A 7,047-nucleotide genomic window follows, 5' to 3' on the forward strand; every position below is an offset into this window, starting at 1 on the left:
AGATAGAGATGAAGAGTTGACTTCCTACTGATATCTTAATTGTTAGATTGAAACTTGATAAGGGAAAATTTCTCACAAACATTAGGAAGCTTTTCTTCACACAGAGAACCATAGACACATGGAATAAGTTAACAAGTAATGTGATAGACAGCAGGACATTAAGTATTTTCAAAGCTAGACTTATATATATTATATTTTATGTTTAATATTTATTAATATTATCCAATATTATTTTGGAAGAATTAAGTGGATAGGACAGGCGAGCTTTGTTGGGCAGAAAAGCCTGTTCTTGTCCAGACTGTTGTAATGCTCTAATGCTTTCTATCAAATTGCATATCTTACATTTAAAAAGGTTTTCGAGTTTCATTGCAACTATAACTCCTGAATACTTGAACTGTTCTGAGAAAGACAGTAGAAAGAACTTTAATACAGTATGGCATATTAGTGATTTAACTGGGAAAAGCACACATATATCTAAATTAATATGAACCTGTTGTGTTTGGGGGAATAGTGACGTGTTATAACCTTGAACGTTGAGTACTAAGGGTGATTAGTTTTACTAATTATGCTGCGGCCTTGGCTTATTTACTTGGATCATATTTACTCTATTGCTTTGGTTCACATAGTGACCTATAGCAAATTTTGTAACATATGGTGTTTTCTCTTTAATGTTTTTTTCTGTGGTAAGATAGAACTGCTTGATTTAAAAGTCACAAAGCAAATATTTAACAATAGACACATGTGAGACATATGTGCTTATTATTTAGTCTAATCACTTCTTTTCTTTCAGATGACTTTCTTCTTTATGAGAAATGAGAAGGGATGTATGATGACATATGTGACAACTCATAAAAGTAACCTGCTCAGTGTAACGAACACACACACAGTGGGCAGCTACAGCATGTGTCTGTGTATGTCAAACAACAAACCTTGTTCAAAACTGAGCAATTATTTAAGTGTCTGATTTATTTTTCATATTGGTAATTTCCATAAATTCTCCATAAGACCCAAAGATATTTAAAAGTCATCTAGCATATTTAGTAAAATCAGCAATAATACATTCAGGTAAGTAATAAACAGAACCACATCATCTGCATGATGATTTATTTTTAGTTCCATTTCTTCCCTTTTAATTGCCTTTGTTTTAGAGTGTTACATGAGACACATAGCCAGTGGATTGATAGCAGCTGCAAAGAGCATTAGTCATAGTGAACAGCCTTGTCAGGTTCAAGAGTTTAATGTGAAATAATCTGAATATAAATTGCTTATCTAAATGGAGGCTTCTGAGCTTAAATAAAAATAACATGATCTAGGAGCAATATTTGGAACAAACCTAAAATTTCACCATATAGTTAAGAGAGTTATCTTCTGGTACCCATTCTACTCTATTAAATGCTTGCATCCAGACCAAATAACACTTCTGTAAGCTCAGCTGCCAGTTGGGGTGTGATTTCACAGAGTACTGTAGTCCCTCGTATATCAAACAAGCAGGAAACGTTAGATGATAGCTGTCTGCTTTAAACAAATCTAGTCTGATCCTGTGACATTATTACAAGGAGCACTTTCTCACTTCTTTTTGGTAGCGCTTTGGCCAATACCATACCATCATCGACAAAGGATAAATATAACATCATGGATCGAATTTTTATATTCCAGCTTTGAACCTTTGGTTTTACAAACTGTATAAAATTTGACTATTTTGTATTAAAACAAGACATAAGGTCTGTCCCCTATTCTCTTCAGTATTTATATTCAGCTCCTTTCTATATGCCACAAATATAATTATGGGACTATATACTTAGGCTGATGATATGTTATGATGGTGATGATATGTGCAACTGATCTAAAAATCATTGTCTCTATAGGTTACATTAAGTGGATAGGTTCCATAAAATATGAGCTCAAGGATCACCCTTGACGAAAAATGTTATTTCCTGTCAATATCTCTACCTGAAGTTCTAAGTCTGACTAGTTTTCTTTCACAATGTCACATTAATTTCACATACCCAGGAGTACCTAGGAGGAATAATGTCTTATTCAAATTAAATTTTAATGATCTTCTAGATCAGACTAAATAAGATTTTGTTAGGTCATTCATTCAATTATCACTGATGGGAAAAACTATAATAGCATTACTACACAAATTTGTATACCTCTTTCATTGTATTGTCACTTAAATAAATCAATACTTAAAGAAATTGGTAACAGTTATTTTTGCCTTAACTAATTCTCAATTTTTGCTACTGCACTGAAAATATTTATATCTCTTGAGTGATTCAGACAGTTGTACAGACATTGCTTGTCACAGATTGAACAAATAGCTTCCCATCTTTTTTATATGGTTCAGTACAGGAAATATTTTAACATTGTAAACCACCCTCACTAAAGAATTCCATTATTTTAATACAAAGTGCACAAATGGCATAGAAACACTCAGAGACTCCAATGATGATGACTTTTTGCTTGAAATTTCACAAAAATCCTTCATTAATTTCATGTAAGTTAAAGAATGCACAAACATCTTAGATCACCCAAGAAAATATTTTTTTTAACTTGGTTGTCTGGGCAGTATTAATTTACTTAAGAAAACACTGCTTAACATTGCAATAAAAATAAACATTTAGACAACAGAAATTAACATGAATTTGTTGTATTTTGAAAACAAGACATTATTTTGGGTGGCCTCCTTTGAAATCATAAACTGGATAATTTGCATTGGTATACTTTTGTGTTAGTTTTTCAGATAGTCTTGTGGTAAATTCTTCCAGGCAAACATTGCCATATTTGTTCTTCTGACTATGGCTGCTTTAGTCTTGTTCCTGTCCAAGTGATTTCACACAGCTTCATTCCTAAGGAGGCTAAGTTAATGTTGTTAGTGTTTTATCTAAAGACTTCCTCTCTTAGCAGGTCTTAATTGTGTTTGTAGTGTGTTTCTGGTAGAACATCTTGCAGAAGGATTAATTTTATTCTAATACATTGTTTCCCTAAACATACAGAATAATGGATCAAAATCAACAGTTGTCAAATTGGAAAACCGAAAGAAATGTAACCAATTATATCATAAATGCTGTAAGTCGCCTTGGATAAAGGTGTCAGCCAAATAAATAAATGTACATAAATATTGACTTTTTCCAGATCTCGTACACAACTGGCAGAAATTCATCTCTGTACTATGACAGAGTAGCCGCAGGGCTTCTCAGAGGGCTGCAGATTGGCATTAGTGTATTTCTTACTTATTCTTATTCTGACACACTGCATAAGTGTCTTTGTGAACCAAAAATGTCAAATTTGGGCTCATTGCTCCATAAGCCTTTCTATCACTCGGTTATCATTCCAAGATTTATCATCTTTTGTGTACTATAATCTCTTTTGCTTGTTGTCTATTCTGCAAAAACCTTACCAGACAGTTGGATCGTGAGCTTTTGTGCCTTTTGAGCCTTGTGACTCAAGTAGATGGTGAATAAGCACTTCACTGGAGTTCTTTTTTTTCATTAGGGAGATACCTGTTTTTTTATGGCTGTTTGAAAAGCAAAGTTTGAAATTTCCATCTGGTGTTCTCTGACTGTAGCATTATATGATTTTTATATCCAAACCTCTCCTCGACACCCCCCAGTATTTGTGGTTACCTACCATCCATCCATCCATCCATTGTCTCCTGCTTATCCGAGGTCGGGTCGCGGGGGCAGCAGCTTGAGCAGAGATGCCCAGACTTCCCTCTCCCCGGCCACTTCTTCTAGCTCTTCCGGGAGAATCCCAAGGCGTTCCCAGGCCAGTCGAGAGACATAGTCCCTCCAGCGTGTCCTGGGTCTTCCCCGGGGCCTCCTCCCGGTTGGACGTGCCTGGAACACCTCACCAGGGAGGCGTCCAGGAGGCATCCTGATCAGATGCCCGAGCCACCTCATCTGACTCCTCTCGATGCGGAGGAGCAGCGGCTCTACTCTGAGCCCCTCCCGGATGACTGAGCTTCTCACCCTATCTTTAAGGGAAAGCCTGGTTACCTACCAATATAACTATTTATTTGGTAAGCTGCATCACTAGCACACCTAGTTTGGGTAATTAATCTGAATCTAGTGTGCTATTGGTGTAATTTAACAAATACAGGGAATGTCATTCAAACAGCATCCACATATTTCAATCTAATGCATTAGAATTTAGGGTTCATTTTGCAGTAGTACTTTGGTAAATGATCTTACATCTTGCATATTAACCTGTGCTACAGTCCAAACAATCCTTCTACATTGCCATAAAGAAACACCTTATTTGGTATCTTTCGCTCCAAATAATTCAATCTTTTTGAAGGAAATAACTTCTTTTCTCCATTCTTGCTTGTCGATTCAGATGTTACATATTTTACATAAGTGAAAATCTTAGAAATAAGATGTTACAATCCAATTTTCAAATAAAGATGGAAAAAACGCATTTAGGCAGGATATATTATACCTAGATTTGTACCAGAGATTACTCTAGATAGATAGATAGATAGATAGATAGATAGATAGATAGATAGATAGATAGATAGATAGATAGATAGATAGATAGATAGATAGATAGATAGATACTTTATTAATCCCAATGGGAAATTCACATTCTTCAGCAGCAGCATACTGATACAATAAATAATATTAAATTAAAGAATGATAATAATGCAGGTGAAAAACAGACAATAACTATGTATAATGTTAAATGTTAACGTTTACCCCCCCAGATGGAATTAAAGAGTCGCATAGTTTGGGGGAGGAACAATCTCCTCAATCTGTCAGTGGAGCAGAACAGTGACAGCAGTCTGTCGCTGAAGCTGCTCTTCTGTCTGGAGATGATACTATTAAGTGGATGCAGTGGATTCTCCATAATTGATAGGAGCCTGCTGAGCGCCCTTCACTCTGGCACAGATGTTAAAATGTCCAGCTCCATGCCAACAATAGAGCTTGCCTTCCTCACCAGTTTGTCCAGACGTGAGGCGTCTTTCCTCTTAATGCTGCCTCCCCAGCACACCACTGCATAGAAGAGGGCGCTCGCCACAACTGTCTGATAGAACATCTGCAGCATCTTATTGCAGATGTTGAAGGACGCCAGCCTTCTAAGGTAGTATTACCGGCTCTGTCCTTTCTTACACAGCGCATCAGTATTGGCAGTCCAGTCTAATTTATCATCCAGCTGCACTCCCAGATATTTATAGGTCTGCACCATCTGCACACAGTCACCTTTGATGATCACTGGGTCTATGAGGGGTCTGGGCCTCCTAAAATCCACCACCAGCTCTTTGGTTTTGCTGGTGTTCAGGTGTAGGTGGTTTGAGTCGCACCATTTAACAAAGTCATTGATTAGGTCCCTATACTCCTCCTCCACCCCATTCCTGATGCAGCCCACGATAGCAGTGTCATCAGCGAACTTCTGCACATGGCAGGACTCCGAGTTATATTGGAAGTCCGATGTATATAGGCTGAACAGGACCGGAGAAAGTACAGTCCCCTGTGGCGCTCCTGTGTTGCTGACCACAATGTCAGACGTGCAGTTCCCAAGACGCACATACTGAGGTCTGTCTTTAAGATAGTCCACGATCCATGCCACTAGGTATGAATCTAATCCCATCTCTGTCAGCTTGTCCCTAAGGAGCAGAGGTTGGATTGTGTTGAAGGCACTAGAGAAGTCTAGAAACATAATTCTTACAGCACCACTGCCTCTGCCCAAGTGAGAGAGGGATCGGTGTAGCATATAGATGATGGCATCCTCTGCTCCCACCTTCTCCTGATATGCAAACTGCAGAGGGTCAAGGGCGTGTTGAACCTGTGGCCTAAGGTGGTGAAGCAGCAGCCTCTCCATGGTCTTCATCACATGTGATGTCAGAGCAACAGGCCGAAAGTCATTCAGCTCACTAGGACGTGATACCTTTGGGACTGGGGTGATACAAGATGTTTTCCAAAGCCTCGGGACTCTCCCCTGTTCCAGGCTCAGGTTGAAGATGCGCTGTAGAGGACCCCCCAGCTCCGATGCACAGACCTTCAGCAGTTGTGGCGATACTCCATCTGGACCCGCTGCTTTGCTGGCACGAAGTCTCCTCAGCTCTCTGCTCACTTGCGCTGTTGTAATTATGGGTGGGGATGTCTTTCCTATGCTGGTATCAGCAGAAGGATGTGTGGAGGGTGCAATACTCCGAGGTGAGAGTGAGAGTGGGTTATGGTGGTCAAACCTGTTAAAGAAGTTGTTCATTTGGTTTGCTCTCTTCACGTCTCTCTCGATGGTGGTACCCCGCTTCGAGCTGCAGCCAGTGATGATTTTCATCCCATCCCACACTTCCTTCATGCTGTTATTCTGCAACTTCTGCTCCAGCTTTCTCCTGTACTGTTCCTTCACCGCCCTGAGCTGGACTCGGAGTTCCTTCTGCACGCGCTTGAGCTCATGCTGATCACAGTCTTTAAAAGCCCTTTTCTTCTGGTTCAAAAGGCCCTTGATGTCACTTGTAATCCATGGCTTGTTGTTAGCATTGTTAGCTAGTTGTTACTCTACCCAAGATCATTCATTGGGCACAGCACTCTTGAAATATATTGGGATAAAAACTATTTAGCATTAGATTATTATGTCCTTGCCCACATGTACAGGCTACAGGTATGCCATTTGGCCTGTTAACTATTATCTTTAACTGTTGACATACATGTGCGCTTAGGAGGCAGTCAGCAAGCCCTAAGGTGAGTGATACTGCAAGGGATAAAGGATTGATTGTGTGTACTAATGCCTCTCTCTCTCCTTCAATAGAATTAAAGAAGAAAAACCATAACTCATCCACAATACTTCCGGTTCCCCAGAATGGCTACTACCCAACAATACCACACCATCAACGACATCACTTCTGGCTCCCCCATGATGATGTTACTTCTGGCTCCTAACGATGATGTCACTTCCAGCTCCGGCATAATGATGTCACTTCCACCCCTCCATGATGACCTCAATCCGGTTCCACCCTGATGACATCACTTCCGTCTGTCTGTTTGGATGTTATTTCCTGTCTTACTCATTTCCTGCCACCATTTTGCCTATATAAACTCCATGTAC

This window comes from Erpetoichthys calabaricus, chromosome 6 (genome assembly GCF_900747795.2).
Source record: "Erpetoichthys calabaricus chromosome 6, fErpCal1.3, whole genome shotgun sequence".
Classification (NCBI taxonomy): domain Eukaryota; kingdom Metazoa; phylum Chordata; class Cladistia; order Polypteriformes; family Polypteridae; genus Erpetoichthys; species Erpetoichthys calabaricus.